The sequence below is a fragment of the Lissotriton vulgaris genome, chromosome 3_1, assembly GCF_964263255.1.
Source record: "Lissotriton vulgaris chromosome 3_1, aLisVul1.2, whole genome shotgun sequence".
Lineage (NCBI taxonomy): Eukaryota > Metazoa > Chordata > Amphibia > Caudata > Salamandridae > Lissotriton > Lissotriton vulgaris.
The window spans coordinates 2,103,237,537-2,103,257,971 of record NC_141689.1 but is presented as its reverse complement, the minus strand read 5'-3'; the positions used below and the strand labels follow the sequence as shown (position 1 = coordinate 2,103,257,971).

Below are 20,435 nucleotides of genomic sequence, written 5' to 3'. Positions count from 1 at the left end.
ACTTTGCTAGCGTACTTTGTTGTTGTTGTATTTGTTTGACGACTGCAGCCGCCAAAGACCGAGGGTTTAGTTCTTTGCTGGGACTTGGTAAATCCCGAAATCCCGTAACCCTTGAAGTTTGTGAAACTCGGCTAGTGTGCAAGATGCCTGGTCGCAGTACTTTGTTCAGTTGCTTTAGACCTTGTGGTGCGGATTCCCTGCTGGAGGACTCGTGTCCGATACCTCCGGTTGGAACTCCTACATATGACTTATATAGCAAACATGGGCTAGGCCCGATTGCTTTTAACGATTATTGGATCAAATATACAAAGAAAGACGGCGATCTTCGTTGGCCACCTCACGGTAGCTTCGAAGCGTCGATCTTAGATAATTTGGAAATAAAGTTGTTCGAACGTAAATCAAGGCCGGCCATGTTTGATGCCTTTCGGTTCTGGCGCAAAGAAGCCCGACAGAAAGAGATCAGACAAAATAAACGTAGTCAGCGAGATACTGTTGCTACTATAGTGAAGAAAGCTGAGCAGTTTCAGCGTGATAAGGAGGATAAGGATAAGGAAGTGTTTGAGAGATTACAGCGTATGTCCATAGACAAATGCTATCCTGTTTTGCCTACGGAGTCGGATAAGAAGGAAGAGGCAGTTGAGGATTCTTTAATGTCCTATCTTATGAAGTCGCCACCTCCGTACGTACAGGGTACCGCAGCTCCTGTGGTCCCTGCCGTACCTGTTCTTCCACCTGTTATTCCTCCACCAGTTCCTCAACCTGCACCTGCTCTTCCGACTGTTCCTGCTCCTTTGCCTATTTCTATTCCTACTGCTCCTCCGCTTCCACATACTCCTGTTCCCGCTACTGCTCACGCTACTGCTCCTGTGTTGTTAACCCCTGTTGCTGCTAACGTCTCTACTCCTTCTCTTGTTAGTCCTGTGTCTTACTCTTCTCCCTCTACTCGTAATCGTGATTCTCCCCTTGCGACAAACTTCTTTCAGTCGCTCGGACCTGTTTTTGGGTCTGCAGGTTCTGATGGTCCACAGAGACGTAGCCAGCTTCCTGGTAATAGAGAACGTGTTGCGCTATACAATATGGCGATGGGTTGGATGATAAACCCTGTTAGAAATCCACCTCGTGTTGTCCTCGAAACGTTTGATCAATTCAACATACCTACTCAGAGATATGTGTTTGATGAAATGTGCAAGTTCTTACGTGATCAGATAGCGGCCAATGCGCCTGACGAGGTGCTGACCGCCCTGTCTGAACTCCGGCTTCAGTTCGCAACTGGACTGATAGTCGACACTAATGTCCGACGTGCTATTGAGCGGTTGCTATCTCTTCGTCCCGCTCCTATTCCTCATGCATTGTTCGTTGAGGACATTGAACAACGAGATGGGTCTGGCCAATATCCTATGCGTGAAGTTCCGCCAGTTTGGGTACCCGCTGATAATACTAATGCTAATGCTCCAATACCAGCACATTTCCAGAGAGTGTGGATACACCTCCCTTGGAAACGATCGGAAGTGCTTCAGGTGAAACAAACTTTGCCTGATCCTCGCAAAAATCCTGCGGGGTATTACAAAGAATTATCGCAGCTCGTAGACGCTACGATAATGAATCTGGCCGATATCGACATGTTGTTTGGCAATGTCGTACCGCAACCGGTATGGGCCAAGATTCGTCACCAAGATCACGCGAATGAATTAGGTGGTGATTGGGCTGCCATTACAGCGGCAGACGCTGGACAAGTGGCTGCTACTAAACCCGATCAGTTGATTGAACTTCTTCCCCAGCGAATCATTACATTAATGAAAACGCTTATGCCAGCTATGAGGGTAAATTGGGACAAGTTGTCAGCCTGTAAGCAGAAGAAAGATGAGAGTGTTTCAGACTTCTTTACGAGGTTCGAGGAAACATTCGTCGATCATAGTGGGCAGGATATGGGTACTGAGGGTGGACAGAGGTTGTTTGTGGATAAATTCGTATCGAACTTATTGCCCGACTTGAGCCATAAATTGAAAAATTCAGAAAGTTCATGGGCCGTTTCTACCTCAGCTCAGATATTGGCTACGGCACAATATTACGAAAATAGAGAAAAAGAGGAAAATGACCGTGCCGATAAAAAGACGAAAGAGCTGAAAACTAAAGTGTTGTTACAACAAGCATATCCGCCGCGTTCTAATCAGAATGCGCCTCAGCAGAATAGATCGCAGTCGCAATCGAATCGATCGCAGCCGCGTAATGATTCATCTTTTCAGAGATCTTCATTAGGGTACAATCAATGTGCTTATTGTAGACAGGAGGGACACATTAAATTCAATTGTCCTGCTTTAAATGACCGTAGTGGTGGTAATTCGTCTAGAGGAGGTCGTGGTGGTGCACAGCACGCATCACGTGGTAGAGGTCGTGGTGCTCAGAATGATCGCTCTGACCATTCATCAAATTCTAATAACTGTTTCGATCAACGTGGATCATCGCAAGGACGATCTGCGCAGTACAATGTAGACGATTATTACGTCGATCAGGGACCTGACGATAGTAATTACTAGGACAGCCAAAGACAAGGAGAGGGAGTGGTATCAGTTCCGGTTGATCAGAGAGGGCCTTACGTCGCAGTTGCTACATCGGGCGTCGTTGAGCCTTTTCTGTTGGACACTGGTGCAGCGAAAAGTTCTATCATGCATTCGAAACTCCCTGGCGCACCTTTGTCTGGCTTAACAAATGTTTCCGTTGGATTCTCTGGCGCCCCCGTTAGCAATCCAGTTTCGCGCCCTTTGCCCCTTAAAATTGGGCCACGTGAGCTCGAAGCTCCATTGATTTTGTCTACTGGTTGTGGCGAAAATCTTTTGGGTCTGGATTTGCTTAAACGCTTGTATGCGACTTTGTATTGTTCTCCTGCGGGTGTAAAGCTTATGTTAGGAGAGAGGGTAGTCTCTCCCATGTACTTGTCCCTCGATAAGCTTCCACCGGAATTGAGTTCTCTTCCTGCATCTTTGTGGGCGACGGGTCCAAATGACGTGGGCCTACTTGATATCTCCCCTTATGTTGTTCAGTTGAAATCGAATGTGCGATTGCCACGTATTCCCCAATATCGTATCTCCCTTGATGGTGAACGAGCTTTGTTAGCGATCATCTATGATTTGATCGAGAAAGATGTCATTGAAGAAACTCGGGGAAACGTGTGCAATAGTCCTGTACTGCCCATTCTTAAACGTACTGATCCTACCAAACCGCCTGTTTATCGTTTTGTTATCGATTTACGGGAGGTGAATAAAATTGTGGTTCCTCAATTCCCTGTTGTGCCTGACATTACGGCGCTACTGACTCTGATTCCAGCTACAGCTTCATGGTTTTCGGTGATTGATTTGAAAAATGCGTTTTTCAGCATCCCGATTGCCGAAGAGAGCAGGGACCTTTTCGGTTTCTCTCTTGGTGGACGTAGCTTCCGGTTCAAACGCGCTCCTCAGGGCTACTGTGAAAGTCCATCGATTTACAGTCAAGCTTTGAAGGGTCAACTAGATGCGTTTAGGTTGCCGGTTGGTGCGGCTTTAATCCAATACGTCGACGACTTATTGGTGGCTGCTGATACTCAGGACATTTGCAAAATTGCTACAGTGTCGTTGCTGCAACATCTCTGTGAGTTAAATCACAAGGTGTCACCTTCTAAACTCCAATATTGTTGTCAAGAAGTAACCTACCTAGGTCACTTATTGTCAAAGGAGGGAAGGAGATTGACCCCAGAGAGAATTGCAGCGATTGCGCGCATGGCTGTGCCACAAACCCAAAGAGATGTGCGTGCCTTTCTAGGTATCACATCGTACTGCAGGCAGTGGATTCCTAATTTTTCATTGCTAGCGAAACCATTGGTGGCTCTTACGTGCAAGGATGTTTCGACTCCTTTACCATGGACGGAAGAATGTCAGAAAAGTTTTTCTGAATTACGTGATTCATTGTGTTCGGCTCCTGTGTTAGGTACCCCTGATTACAGTAAACCGTTCACGTTATATGTTCACGAGAGGGAAGGTTGTGCTTTAAGCGTCTTAACGCAACCTTTTGGTGGTAAGCAACGTCCATGTGCATATTTTTCCTCGACCTTAGACCCAGTAGCTAGAGCATTGCCGAGTTGTTTGAGAGCAACTGCGGCAGCTGCGGTCTCCATCCGACAATCAGCAGGATTGGTCATGGATAATATGCTTACGGTGATGGTTCCGCATGCAGTCGATACTCTTTTGAACCGTACGAAAACTCAGCACTTGACGAGTGCGAGGTTATCTGGGTACGAATTGACGCTCTTGGCAAGCCACATTCAGATAAAACGTTGTAATGTCCTAAATCCGGCAACTTTGTTACCAATTAGTGCAGAGTCAGATGCAGTAACAGAACATGACTGTTACTTGCGGACAGAGGAGGAAACAAAAGGTCGTGTGGACCTTAAAAACACCCCATTGGAAGACCCGGATGGCATCCTGTATGTGGATGGGTCATGTTTTAAATTGCCGAATGGTGATGTGACTACTGCTTATGCTGTGGTGACATTGAATACTGTTGTTGAGACTGCGAGATTGAATCAGAATTCTGCCCAAGCTGCAGAGCTGATCGCTCTTACTAGAGCATGTGTATTAGCAAAAGGTAAACGTGTGAATGTGTACACCGATAGTCAGTATGCTTTCGGTGTAGCGCATAGTTTCGGACGATTGTGGCGAGAACGTGGTTTCTTGACGTCACATGGCACGAAAATACAGCATGGCCAGCTTGTGAACGATCTTTTGGATGCATTGACTTTGCCTGCTCAAGTTGCAATTGTTAAATGTAGTGCGCATCGTAAAGTGACGGATGATGTTGGTCGTGGTAATGCGTTTGCAGATGAGATTGCTAAGGAGACTGCCCGGAACCTTAGCACTCGAATGTATGTGACGAATTCGGTTAGGTGGCCTACAGAATCAAGTATGTGTGAGAATACTATAGAGAGTGTGAAAGCAATTCAGAATGAGGCCACCGACACTGAAAAGATGAAGTGGAAAGAAAGTACGGGAAGGTTGGATGTGAATGGTTGCTAGATTGATTTGTCAGATCAGAAAAGATGGATGTTGCCTGATGCGTATGTACTGGCCGTTGTGCAAATGGCACATGGGTTAGCACATATTAGCGCGAAAGGTATTTGCAAGTTGTTGGCTGATGTGTGGAAGAATGATGGAATTACTAAGTGTGCTGAACGTTTGGTGAAGAATTGTATGGTGTGTATAATGTACAATCCTGGCAAAGGAACCCCAACTCCCCCTGGCAGTTTTGCTCCTCCTTTGTATCCCTTTGAGGTGATCCAATTGGACTTCATCCATATGGAGCGATGCAATAACCTGAAATACGTTTTGGTTGTGGTTTGCGCATTCTCCCGATGGATCGAGGCCTATCCCCTCAAAGACAATACTGCTTTGTCTACTGCGAAAATCCTACTGAAGGAATACTTTCCTCGGTATGGAATGCCTAGAGTCGTGTGGTCAGATAACGGAAGTGAGTTTGTTGGAAGTGTGATGAAGAGTGTGTGTAAGGGCCTTGGAATAAATCAGAAATTCCATAGCGCCAATCATCCCCAGTCAGCTGGATTGGTTGAAGGGTACAATGGCACCCTTAAACTAAAATTAGCGAAGATTCAAGCTACGACTGGACTTTCGTGGCCTGATGCTTTGCCTCTAGCATTACTGTCAACTAGGGCGACTGTACACTCCCGAATAGGGCTCAGTCCCTATGAAATAGTGTTCGGCCGTCCTGCGAATGTGTGGGGGGTTCCTAGGCCAGGAATATTCTCTGATCTTGAGTTTCCGATGTTGATTGATTACTTACATGACTTGACTGCTAAACTGAGGTTAATTCATCAACAGGTTTACGACGCCTTGCCGACGCAGACGGAGGGTCCAGGCCACCAGCTCCAGCCCGGAGATTGGGTGGTTACCCGAAATTTTTCACGAAAAAACAATCTGGACCCTCGCTTCACCGGACCTTACCAGGTGCTCCTGGCCACGAGGACTGCCGTTCGTCTTGAGGGGCGGAAAAATTGGGTACATGCTACCCATTGTAAGCGAGTCCCTATTCCTTTGTCGGCAGACCCGTGGGTAAGGAAAGGCATTGCGTCAACAGAAACAGAAACATTGCCGGCGTTTGTACCTTTTAGCGACGCACAGCTTGTTGGAGAACCCTCAGCGCAGCAGAAAGCCACTGTTGAACATTTGTCAGCAAGAGACTCAAGACCAGACCAACGAACTGATCAGCAGGACGCTGTCTCTTCGACAGATCCTTTGTTCGACGTGCAGACACGTCCCGGGAAACATCGATATTCTTTGCGATCTCACACTAAGGACAAATAAAAATTTGCTTGCTTTGCTGAAATTGATAACTGCAATATCTTCGTTTCCCATGATCAACTTTGAACATTCGTATCATTGAAAATTGTTTTGTATATATATATATATCAAGCTTCTTCCTTGTCCACAGCTGAGAAATATTGTGCTAATATATACATATTGTGTATTGAGGGCCGTAGGGCCGCGCGCGTACTTCCTTCTGGACAGTAGGTCTTGACACTAGGTTAAAGACCGTCGGTTCCTAGGAACTCCTGGGGATTGACTATTGCTGCACAGAACGAAGTGCGTCAAGAAACGTTGCGGACGGTCGTAGGGAAATGGCATTTTCGAAGCTGAATGATTTGGAAGGAGCTCAGGCATATAGAGTCAAGCTGCAGAAACTTAGTCGTACGAAATGTTTTGTATCCCAGTTGTTTGTTTTGTTTTTAACTGCTTCTGCATTTTTGGCGGGTGGGGTGTATTACACTATGTCTTACTTCTTACTTCCTACCCCTACTCCTACTCCTTACCCTAACATTACTTCTACTGCTTCTCCTCATTCCTTTCATATGTTACCAGAACACGAACAGGCTAGACGTGTAGAATTCCGCAACAATTCCTTTATCCAGCTCCTCCATCAGCATCAGTTAGTGGTTAACACTACTAATTGTTGGGTGTGTGGGTTGATGCCACATACTACGGGTAAGGGAATTCCATATCTGGTGTTACCGTATAGTTCCCAAGGGTCAGCTCGAGCATTCCAAACAATGCTTCGAAGCGCACTGGGTTTCCACCCCACTCCAGAACAACGTTCCCCCAACGCTGGTCCTACCTCGTATCAGTGGGTGGTATCGATGGCAATACAGGATTTAGAAGATGAGATCTATGATGCTTTTCTCATCCCTAAGGCAGAGGTACAAGCCTATAGGGCACCGAATAGAGGGGAATATAGTACGTTCACTAATGAAAAGCAGCTTAAAAGCTCGCCTCCAATATGGGTCGTACCCCACACTGGTAATCTTTGTCTTGTGGGTCGTGGTTCGCAAGCCTCACTTGGAGTAAGTGCTTGCACTGAAAGTTACGTTCTGCCAATGTCCCCGATCCCTGTGTTTCTGGCTGCCAAGGGTACATACTTTATCTGTCATGATCGTGCATACACATGGTTGCCCGCAGACTTCATGGGCTCATGTTTTGTTGCAAATCTGTTGCCTCCGACGTTTACTGTAGATGCCGATTATCATAAGACTAGAGTTGTACGAGGCGTAATTAGCAAAGAGGATACTGCCGGTCAAGAGGCAGGAGACTTTTTCAAGGGTTTCCTCCCGTTTTGGGGACCTATGGTTAATAGTAGGAACCTGAGACATTTGACTCGAGTGGTAGAATCGACAGCTAACATTACTGCCAGTGCCCTTGGTAATATCACCACAGAACTTCAGGCGGAGAGACTTATGACATTACAAAACCGTATGGTTTTAGATGTTGTCTTAGCAGATCGCGGTGGGGTATGTAAAGTGATCCATTCGAGCTGTTGCATTTTCATTCCAGATAATGCTCCTACTGTCTATCAAGCCATCTCGAAGTTGCACAAGATCTCCGAATCCATACACGTGGATGTAGGGGATTGGACGCTACTTGGTTGGTTTTGGGGCCTGGTGTCGACTTGGGGTTGGAAGATTCTGACGATCATCGGGGTTGTGGTAGTGTTCCTGTTCACGTGTTGCCTTTGTGTGCAGTGTGGTCCTGCCTTATGTGGCCTCTGTGCTACAACGTGTATGAGACAACCATCTGTTACCAAGGGGACTCGGTTGGACAGAGCTATGCTACAACGACATCTTGATGGTCTGATGAATATCGAGTATGATTCCGACTAGTGCTTGCCTACATGAGGGCAAAAGGAGCGTCTGAGGTTCCGTGACAATTGTAAGTGGTGTTTTTAACTCGCACGAATATGGTCGAGTCTAGTATCTATGAACCGCAAATGACGAGTTTTGTAAGTGTGCGCAGTTTCGCTGTGCTAACTTAAACCGTTCGTTTGTTATGTGGGTTTGTCATCTGTACCCACGGGTTCCATCTTAGATACGGCATCCATTTTGTCTCTTGCCCTCAAGTAGCCAGCGAACGGACGCTGTCCGCTTCGCGACCCTGGGACTCCCAAGATATTTGCGGAAGACACATGTTCTTTGAAAGTGTCTTTATGACGAGGGGGATGCTACTGTAAGGCAGATGGCGCCGCTCGAGGCTCATCTTGCCGCACGGGCTTATTGTCTCAGTCGTGCATCTCATTAGGCACGTCCCTTTGATGCCTGTATCTCGTGCTTCTCGACACTCCCCTTTTACACCCTTTCCGATCTCCCTACTGTCTCCGTCTTCCTCTGCACCTGTCTTCGTTCCTATTTCGATCTACTTTACTGCTGATTGGAATTTGCTAATGGTGGGAAGATGGGTTTTTACAGTTGGGAACCGCCAAATGTTTCCGCACTTATGTTCCGGATCTTGTGTGTTTCAAAGTGATCTAAGCGACCCCTCTGAGAGCGACTTGTGGGAACCAGGTTGTAAACTATTGTGTATCATGTTATCCTATGGGTAAAAACTGTATAAAAGGAGCGATCCACAAATACAATTGGAAGCAGTCTCCCCGAACTACACTCGATGTACTTCCTGTGACTTCTGTGTTCCCTGCAGTAAATAAACCTTGACTCTTTGACGCCGAAGGAAGTGTCCCGTGTCTCTGTGACTTGTACGCCGGAGCAGGTTACCCACGAAGGTTTCAGGTGTTGTGCCCTGGCACCGCTGGTTCCAAAGAACCCAGTCCTTCAGTAGGGCACAGGGCCAACCTGACCACGTATTTCTGACTCAGGGTTGGTAGAGAGGTCAGATCAGGGGATTCCAACAAGAGTGATTTGATTTCATTTTTGTACATACACGTATCTTTGCGTATATCAACATCAATATTTACATGTCCATGTCTGCCATGGGAGCACAATATCGGGGGCATTCAGGCGATGGGGCGGGATATTATTCTATGAATTGGAATCGTGCTTTGCGGTAGCCTTTCTGTGAGCAGGCAAGCCCTCTACTCCATTCCCTAGGGATTAGTGGACAGCCGAGGTTGCCTTCCCATGTCTGCCGGAGGGGTGTCAGTGGGCCTAGTGTTTTATGCACAATGGCTTTGGCAAGCCAGAAAATGAGCCTTTGGCTTGCACACATTGTGTAAAGTGTCTGCGCCTGGGGTCTGCTCTGAGGCGACACTCCCCACAATCTTTATTCAGTAGTAATCACATCCATAAAATATAGTTTAAAAAGGGAAAAAAAGGACAAGAAATAAAACACATCATCAACACAGCTAACATTCAGTCTAAATATTGTGCAAAAACACAGAATCCATTCAGCCGTCAACACATCTAGAATTTCTAGATCTAAGTGCTCAGTAAGTAGGTCAACTGGGATTTCTAAAGTTCAAGGCCTTCACTCCATACTGCCAGTTGAAAGGTGCTCATGTAGCATAGGGTGACCCCAGCGCATATGGAGAGGCATCAGGGGAGACTCGCCACGCTCTGCGGTGACTTTCATATGCAACTCAGAGCAGACTGTTTACTGTAATGTGTAGCATCGACCCTGGGAGGAACAGGTCTCTCATGAGTCCCAGGGCCCCATAGTCACCATATCCTCGCACATCCTTTAGGTTGGGTCCAGCCATCCAGCTGGTGGGCCATTGTAGCTGTGCTGCCAGGTAATAGTGTCCAAACAGCAGTGCTCCCAACCCTCCTTGCTCCGTTGGGAGCTGCAGCTTGGACAGGAGTACTCTGCACCATCCCTTATTCAATATAAGGTTGCCCAACAATGTGTTTAGTGAATGAAATGTGCTGCAGGGGTTAATGACTGCCAAGCTAGCAAAATGGTAAAAAAGCCTTGGCAGCATCACCATTTTTGAGAAGGCAATGTACCTTGCTCTGTGATGGGGAGGGTTTACCAGAAGGCGACTTGTGGTCAAAAAGACTAGGGCCAACATGCATCATTGTAGGAATTTGTTGCGATTCCTAAATTGCGAAAATTAAGGAATCGCAATTTAGGAATCGCATATTCCTATGCATCAAAAAATCGCACTTTTTTTTGCGATTTCCTAATTTTCCTTATTTGCGATTCCTTAATTGCGAATCGCAAATAAGGAAACGCTTTACATTGAATCCTATGGGCCTAGAGGCCCATAGGAATCAATGGGAAGCATTCTCATTTTGCGAATTCGCAATTAAGGAATCCCAAAATGAGAATGCAATTTCAGGGGTGCAGGGGGGGGGGGTACAAAGGACCCCCCTGCACCCCTGGAATGTCATGTGAGTACATTTTACTCACACGCATGTCCCAAGGGCATGTGTGTGTGTGTAACATGTAAGTTTCAAAAATGCATTTTTTTGCATTTTTGAAACTTTTCGCAAATTACCGTGAAGGTTCACTTCATGGTAATTTTTCCCTTAAAAATTGCGAATTCGCAAATTAAAAATAATCATGCATAGCATTTTAGAAATTGCAAAATTGGCGATTTCTTAAATGCAATCGCAATTTGAGAAATCGCTAAAAATTTAGATTTCTTAAATTGCGATAATAGAAAAATAATGATGCATCCCAAAAAGTGATTTTGGAATCGCAAACGGCCGAATTTTGCGATTCGCACCGTTTGCGATTCCAAAATCGCTTGATGCAAGTGCCCCTAGATCTCTCTAGTGAGGTTACCTTCTATCAGGTCCCTGGCCGAGTGGTACATGTTAATGCCTACCAATGTAATAGTGTGAGTATTGACTGCTACAGTGTGGGGTGGGCTGGCAGGATGTAACAGAAACAGTCAGGTCTTAGTCCAGTTTACCCCCAACCCAGAGGCTACGCTGAAGGTGTCTAAGATGTTGGCTATATCTCCTATGCCTTCCAATATATCCTTTATGTACACTAGGACACTGTCAGCATACGAAGAGACAATTTGTGTCTCACCATTGTGTGGTATGCCCCAGTCTCATCCTGACTGACGGAGGGGTTGAGCAAGGGAATCCATCGCCTGCGCAAAACGTAATGGAGACAAGACGCACTCCTGGCGAGGGGCTCTGCCAATTGGAAAGTGATTCAAGATCAGTTGGCCTACTTTTGCTCTTGCTGTGGGTTCTGTGCAGAGTAGGTTGATCATCTTCAACGTCCTGCCACTATTGCCCATTCTTTGTAAGTCCATCAACATATATTCCCAATTTAGGGTGTCAAATGCTTTTTTGAGGTCAAGAACCAGGAAGGCAGAGTAAGGCCAGTGAAAAGGAGCTTCCTTGAGTAGTCAATGTAGGTGACGGATATTATTGGACATAGATCTGCCCGGTATAAAACTGTTTTGGTCAGAATGGACCAACTTGGTCATGTGTTCCACAGGTGCTTCACCAATTATTAGACCTGGCATCTTTGGCGTGCAGGATTTCGTTTTTGCTGCTTTAGGTACTCTGGGCACTTTACCACTGCTGATGATTAGAAAAGTGCTGGTGCTCCCTGTGTAAATTATGGTTCTGATTGGCTATCCATGATTGCCTAATTTGTGTTACTGGTAAGTCCCTAATAAAGTACACTGTGTGTGCCTAGGACCTGCAAATCAAAAGCTACTAGTGGGTCTGCAAGAAACACCAAAGGGTCCTGACTCTACTCAGTAAGGATGAGTCCATATAACAACAAAACATAACAATTGCCAGTACTGAGCAAAATTCGAAAAAGGGGGCTTTTTATTAACCAGAACCTACAAATTAAACTTATAGGTCCACGTTTCATTATAACACCATCATTTATTTTATTTAACAATTCACTTAGTAATCGCTTTGTACAAAAGATACTTTATTTACATGTATGTTAGTGATGAATACAAAACAGAGGGAAAAACTATGTACAACAAACTACATTACATTATACACAACACCAGTAGACAATCAATGCAAACCTTCACACATACCTCATACAAATTTGGCCAAACACTTATAGCAAACACTCACACCATCCAAACGACACACCAGAGCGGGTCAACATTTTTTTTTGCATGGCCACAGGTCTGGTGGACAATATTCTCAATCCCAACGTCAAACGATACAGTAAATCATCTGTATTCCTATTGGGATGTAGAAATGATTCTAAGAAATCACTTTTTCCTACATCACATGTCTAAATGTCTAAATCCTTACAACAATCAAGCTAATAAATTGCGTTACTTGTTTGACAAGGGAAAACAATAAGGTCGACGCGTTTCAAATCCAGCTGTTTAACGGGTTCTCATCAGGACCAAAAACGTTCTAAAAAAGAAAGAAACAAGACAAGAGAGCATGTTAACAAGAGCTCCAACCGCAGTTTAGCAGAAGAACACACCCACCGGTGCACTCCACATACCTTATTTTCTTGACAGAGTCAACCTGTGCTTTCGAATTTAGAGATGTTAACAAACTAAAACGACAAACAGAAGACAGAACACACTCTATAAAACTGATGTCAAAGTCAGACTGGAACTTCATACATCTAGAGGGCTCACTCGAGTCCGCTTACCATTGCTAGACTTGTATGCGCAATCCCTGTTGCTATGTTGCCGGTCTCAGGGTCACCTGCCAACAATAGCCAACTGTCGAACATGTAAAATCGTGCTTTTGTAGCCTATTGATGGAACATAGATGTAAAGAGGTGGGGCTCACCTTAACAATGCGTCTCAGAAATCGAAGTCCGAATCCATAGAAGCTGACTCTTATGCACCTTTAGCAGGACATAAAACACTCGTACCCTCGGATTTTTGTTTTGTAGAAATGAAAGAATTTTAGACCCTAAAGAACATTCATTTCTACAAAACAAAAATCGGAGGGTACCGGTGTTTTATGTCCGGCCAAAGGTGCATAAGAGTGATACCAACCCGCCCGGGAGGCCAATGGTGTCGGGCTGTGACTCTTTAATTGAGCCTATTTCTAAATATATTTATTTCTTTTTAAAGCAATTCATCCGAGAGACTCCTGCACATCTACAGGATACCACTGCATTCATTAACTGATTGTTGACAATCGAATATGACGATACTAAACATATGATGGTAACAATGGACGTAGTGTCCTTATATACCAAAATCCCTCAGGAAAAGGCCCTGGAGGCACTGACATATTTTCTGGACACAAGAGACAAACCAGCCAGAGTGCCGACAAGTTTCATCATAGAGTTAGCCAAATTTGCTCCCCAGAAGAATTATTTTTTTTTCGGATCAGATTTTTTTTTACCAAACAATGGGAGTAGCCATGGGCTGTCCTTTTGCGCCTGAGCTGGCAGTGTTATTTATGGGTTTGTATGAAGACAAATTTGTTTATGATAACAACCCCTTCATTGAGTGCATCTCAAATTGGTTGCGCTATATTGACGATGTTTTTTTGATTTGGTCGGGGACCCAGGACCAGCTGAATGATTTCTGTCACTGGCTAAATGCAAGAACAGAAGATATTAAGTTTAGTTGCAATTTCTCCAAAAATCAGATCACTTTTCTGGATGTACAAGTCTACCCGTCAGAAGGAGGGCTGGCGACAACGTTGTTCAGAAAGCCAACGGATAGGAATAAGGTGCTCCATTATACGAGCAACCATCCTAAAAGTCTGAAACAAAATCTGCTCTTCGGGCAATTCCTTAGGATTCGGCGCAATTGCTCCTTTAAAGATGAGTATTTTTTTCATACTAATAAGCCAATGGACCGACTATCAGACCGGGGATACCCCAGAAAATTACTGAAGCAGGCTCTTTGCCGTGCATGGTGGGTGCCGCAAGAGACATTACTAGAAAAGAACATCAAACCAGAGATGAAGAGAATGGTATGTGTTACCACGTTATGCCCAAACGCAAACCAGCTCAAGAAAATTATTAACCAAAACTGGCATTTGGTAAAAAAAACCTGGACAAAGAACTGTTACATCCTCCATTATTTGCTTTTAAGAAAGAAAAAAGCATTGCAAATCATATTGTACGAGCGGCTTTACCTAAATTGGAAGGAGCTACTCTTTGGAGTATGATAGGGTTGGCACCGGTGATGGGCCACCATAAATGCGGAACTTGTTTGTGTTGTGATTAGACATTGGAAGGTGTAGTTTTCTCATATGAAGGCCTTCATTGGAGACATGAAATATTTTCCAACTGCAAATCAAAGAATGTTGTTTACGGAATCCTATGTCCTTGTCCAACACTCTATGTGGGGAAAACCAGTCAGGAAGTGCGCCAACGAATTACCCAACATAAGTCAAGACTGAGGAGAAATGTTTTGAATGCCCTTCTAGTCAATCATTGGAAATCTAAGGAGCAAGTGGAGAAAGATCTGAGATGGATTGTGATCTAGAAAGTCGAGACGGATATTCGAGGCTGCGACATGGAGGCTAAACTAAGCCAACGTGAGGCATTGTTAATTATGAAATTTAACACAGCAATACATGGATTAAATCAGGTATCTGAAATCTTTAGGTCATGAAATGCCATTGCACATCTGTGGACAATGATGCGTTGCAGGTAGATCAGAGCATTGATCCATGGTAGCTGCCATCAAGTCGATACATTTAAATAACTTGAGAGTCCAAGGGACATGTTATCCTAAGTTTGGCAATTCTGCCAAAACCCACCCCGCACCATAAGCGCAACTTTGCCAAAAGCAACTGTTATGGCTGGGTTTTCTGTTTAGATGGGATCAGCCCCCAGGGGCCCCTATGACCCAGCCAAAACGTACTCAACTTCCCTCCTCAGATCGTATTCACAATGGATAGATTTACAGATATATATACAGGTCGCACCTAAGGATGGGGCATGATAATATACATATATAGGAATTTTCTACAATATCTTATTCACATCAGTTGGTCTCGCGGCCACCCTGACCCAGACCGGTCTACCCTAGGGCAGATATTGCGCACAATCCGGTGCGACTACACATGGGCCTGCAGAACCCTATGCTCCCGTTTCCAAACGCTCAACAATCCTGTCGAACTCCACGTCAGTATCCCCCCTGGCGCTCTCACTTATTCAAGCCACAATCCTGTGGGTATCAGCACTGGTAGTCCTCCCCAGTGTTCTCACTAACGCCGCATATCAACGACGACCACATTCCTATGAACAATTATCAGGATAATATCTCAGTTACCTACTCGGAATAAAACTATAATAATAACTTTAAACACGGTTCCAAATTGTATGGTGTACTTTCTGTTCTTGGCATCAAAGGTCCACTCACTCCCTCTTTGTTCGATCACTATTTACCTGATCGGGATTACACATCCGTTCACATAAACAACTTTCGACTGAAAGATGCATTTACCGAGATTGAACAGGAACACAAGGCACACGATAATTCCATAAGAATTAGGGTATTTATTAACAATAGAAAAAAATCACATTACTATGCAACATAACTTCTGCAAAGAAAAGGTAAAGATTAGAGCTGGTCGGACGTCACCTGATTAATATGAAGTTTGGACTCGGCAGTCATCTAGGTTCCCTTCTCGTCTCTGTGTCCTGGCTCGCCTCGCAGTCACCCTCAGCCGTCACAAGTACACGTCTGCACCGCTAGGCTCAACCTCGTCTGCTTCCCCTCAGGACCTCGGAACCTTGCTGATTATTAGCTACCGTCTCTCTCTCTCTCTGTATTAGTGCGCTCCGCGCTGCTTCTCGTTCAGTCTATCTCAGAGAGTTTCGGTCTTAAATCTTTCTCCGACTTCAAAGATGGCGACTTGTCCACCATGAACATGAATAATGGCAGAGATGCTAACGGCTAGATGCCGCCTACGGACTAACTCCCAAACTGACTAACACCTTCGCTAATATCAAAGCCCGTTCCTTCATGGAAAGTTACGGCCAGTAACCTGCCGCCCACCAAATTCTTGTACCTCCCCGTACCAAGGACACTTTCCCAGCCGGCCGGCCTGAAGTTGTGTCTTCGGAGTGGAGAAAAATACATTCCTTCGATAAGGGTCAGCCTGAACCGGTTCTCTCCAAGCGAACAACAGCTTGAAACTAAAACATTACTCTTCACCTAGAAAGCCTTCTCGAGCTACAGGGCAGAAAGCAAAATGGAGTCTGTCTCGTTTAAGGCCTACGGAGCCCATAATATGCATAGCTCCATGAAAAGTAGCCTAGCATGTTAGCAAATGAGCAAATCATGACTAATACTTATATATTTATCCCCTATCTTAAGTTCATAAGCCTTACTCTAAGGAAATTGGTACGAAAATGCCCTAATATATGTAAGACAGGGTCCCTGTCTATCGGCCTACTCCCTATGCTATGGGGGTGATAGGCTGGAGTCACTCTCCATCATTCTCCTTCTCCAAAGAGCTAGCAAGAAGACAGCCATAACATTACACCCCTTGACTCCAGTCTATTAACCACAAACTAAATGGAGCTAACGTCAGTAGACGAATAATATGAAACAAAATTAACTGATCTACGACCCTTACTAAGTCTAAAGAATTGCAGCAAGGAAGGGATACACTGAATAAAGCAACAAATAGCTATTAGGATACAAATAGCAACAATAACCCCCCCTAAAATCTGTCGTAGGGAATGCATGTCAGGGAGCCAATTAAAAAGCCAGTCAAAGAAACCCTGATCTATATGTTGTCTAATTTCTGCAGTCAAGTCGTGGAGTTTGTCAATATGGGATTGGATAGCTTTAGAATGGTCAGACAAATTAAAACAGCATAGACCTTCAAAATCGGAACAATCATGACCATGTTTCAACAATAAGTAATCGATAGCCGCACGGTTTTGCAAAATAGCTCTACGTTCACCTTGGGAATCTAATAATAAGTCTGATAAAACAGTAGACGTTTGGTTAATTGACTTTACCATCCAGCAGGCCATTTTGCCGATTGTTTTGGCATTATAAACGGCCAATGCTGGCACACCAATAATAGAAAAAGCTAAACCAAGATATTCTGATCGGGAATAGAGATGAACAGAGGAATCACAATCTCCATGTAATGACATTGAATCTCAGACCATACGGGAATGTGAAGAAGGATGTGAGGAAAACATTAGCAAACTCAATCTAGTGATGGCACATGGACCACCAGAAATATTCGCAGGAATATAGGGCCAAGATGAATTCCCACAAGAAAAGAGCCATCCAGCAGGCAATAACATTGGACGATAATGGCTAGTGGCTACTACTAAACGCTTACAGGTCATATTATTCTTAACTGAAAGACATGAATCCGGAAGTCTCTTTGAACATAACAAGCGTTGATGAAATGAAAAGGTAGTAGCGGCTTGGAGCTTCAGCCGCAGGCACTCGGTAATAGCTTTAGGGTTGCAGGTCATCATGAAACAAAGATCTCCAGGGGTAATATTAAAAGTAGTAATTCTGGAATTAACAGAGACATCAAGGTCTGGAATAAGAGTACATGAGGGGCAGAATTCATGTGCTGCAAAGTCACCCAGAATAACATTAGGTCGGGCATTAGAAAAATTAAAAATATGGTGGAGTGTCTCAGTGGATGCAGGGACAGCTACCAGACAGGTCGCTAAAATGTCAGTAACGCTCTTCATTGGGGTAAGACAGAAATGCGGAGAGTTCGTCACCCGCTTCGCGAGTGTGATCCAAAAATTCGAAGACGTCTGCCACGCAGACCGCGGGGCTCTTATTATCCCATCAACCGGCGTCGGTGGATCCTCTCCTCTCCCGGCGTAGCAAGCCAAAAGGAGTCCAGCGCCGACACATCCTGCAGCAGCAATCCAAAGAATGATCTGGAAGAATACAAACACAGGCCTTAATCATTCTCGTAAATAACATTTATCAGCTGGGACAGCTTCCCAGCCATCTTTCCCTGGCTTCATCACCAAAACGGTGTTGTCATGACCGGTCGCAATAATATCAGCCTGTTCAGGAGGATTTTTAGGCGATTGCACCCATATTTTAGCTCCAGGAAGATCAGACGATCCGAAGCCTTTTTGTCCTCGCACAGTTAGCAGCGTTGGGGCAGAGCCTTTTTTGATCTCACCACTGAAGACAGGCATAATCAGTAACTGAGCAACACGGTCAGACTTTTTGATAAACAAATCCGTCTCACTGCTATTAAGCAGGAGAACCTTAATCTCTCCCTGATAATCACTGTCAATCACTCCTCCGAGTACTTGTACACCTTTCAGGGCCAGGCCAGATCTAGGGGCAATTAATCCAAAACTACCGGCAGGTATAGAGACTCCAATGCCAGTTTCAACAATGATTCGATCTTTTCCTGGAAAATGTGCATCATTTAATGCATGCAGGTCTAGGCCTGCGGAACCTGGGGTTGCTCTACATGGAGCCAAAGCACCGGGGGTAATTTCCCAATATATTATAGTGTGTGACATAGAATTAGGTTTTGCATCAACATGTGGAGGAAACAAACGCATCAAAGGAGATTTAGCATGTAACAAAGGACGATTGTTTAAAATCAACAAAGCTTGAAGTAGAACATCTCTCCACTGGCTGTAATGGTCATCAGTCAACTTGCGCAACTGTTCTTTCAACAAACCATTCATTCTCTCAATCAGTCCTGAAGCTTGTGGATAATATGGAATATGAAACACCCAATCAATGTTATTTTCCGTACAGAATTCCTGCACCAATCTTCCACGAAAGTGGGATGCGTTATCTGATTGAATTTGGAATGGGACACCATAGTACAGAATAATCAGCTCCAGGGTTTTAATCGTATTCACTTGGGTAGCATTCTTACAAGGGAAAGCGACCAAAAGGCCACTATAAGTATCAACCACTGTGCAAATATATTGACAATTTCTGCTCATAGGGAGCGGACCAATGTAATCAATCTGCCAAATTTGGGCGGGCAATTTACCTCGATGTAAGTGACCTCGAACAATCTGAGGCACCTCTTTTTTCCTAGAATGCTGGCAAATGGGACAATGTAGAATGACATCTTTAATCAAAGAAAAGGGAATATGAATTCCTCTATCGGCAGCCCACCTGCTAGTGGCTTTCTCTCCAAAATGTCCTGCTTTCTGATGGGCCCACTTCGCCAATCCCGCCAAATCAGAATCTTGCATGTCAACCACTGCCTCAGAAATTTTAGACTGTTCATCTGCAATATTATGAAAAAATTTGTCAAGGGAGTCAATCGGAGTATGAGCATCCACGTGAAAGATTGTTACAGTACTCTGCGGGAGCAAATCCCAAATTTCTTGCCATAGTTCTTTCCCCCATAATTCTTTGGAATGCAATTCCCACTTATGAGAATGCCATGTTGGTAACCATACCGCCAGTCCATTCGCAGTGGACCAGGAATCAGGGAAAATATGACATGTGCCTGGTAGCTCCTGTTTCATAACTTGGTAAACTGCATAGAGTTCAGCATATTGACTACTCTTACCGTCTCCAGTTGTGCATAACAATTTCTTTGTAACCGGGTTAAAAGAGACAGGTTTCCAATGTCTTTTGTCACCAATGAACTTCGCAGAACCATCCGTAAACCACACATGTTTTCTATCCTCCGCGGACAGATCATCAAATGATTTACCCCACTGCACGGGAGACTCCTGCACCACGGGAACCGAACATTCACTTTCCGCCTCATTGGAGGGCGCCTGCGCCACTCGCTCGTGTAAAACTGCCACGCCTTTCGGACCCACACGTGCCCTGTCCTGAATGTACCATTTCCATTTAATCACACTAGCCTCCTGAGCATGTCCAATTCGATGGGACTTTGGTGAACTCAAAACCCACTGCATAATGGGAATTTCAGGTCTCAAAATCACAGCATGGCCTAGGGTCAATTGCTCGGTATCCACCAGAGCCCAATAACAAGCAAGCAACTGTTTTTCAAAAGGTGAGTAGCGCTCACCAGCTTCTGGTAACTTTTTGGTCCAAAAACCCAATGGCACTTTTTGTCTGCCCTGCTTTTGCCACAAACTCCAATTAGCATACAAGCCTTCCACGGACACATTCAAATCCACATCACCGTCATTCACGGGCCATAAATCCAAAGCATACTGAATAGCTTCTTTAGCCAAATTAAAAGCAGTCTGTTGGGGCTCACCCCATTCAAACGCATTCTTTTTACTAGTGACTCGATACAGTGGAGCTAAAATTTGACTCAAATGGGGAATATGCTG

General features: G+C 44.8%; 1 protein-coding gene across 1 annotated transcript in view; it reads left to right on the top strand.

Moving 5' to 3' along the window:
* The window catches only part of CWH43 (cell wall biogenesis 43 C-terminal homolog), a 433,217-nt gene that overhangs the window by 36,269 nt on the left and 376,513 nt on the right, over positions 1–20,435 (top strand). The window lies entirely within an intron of this gene.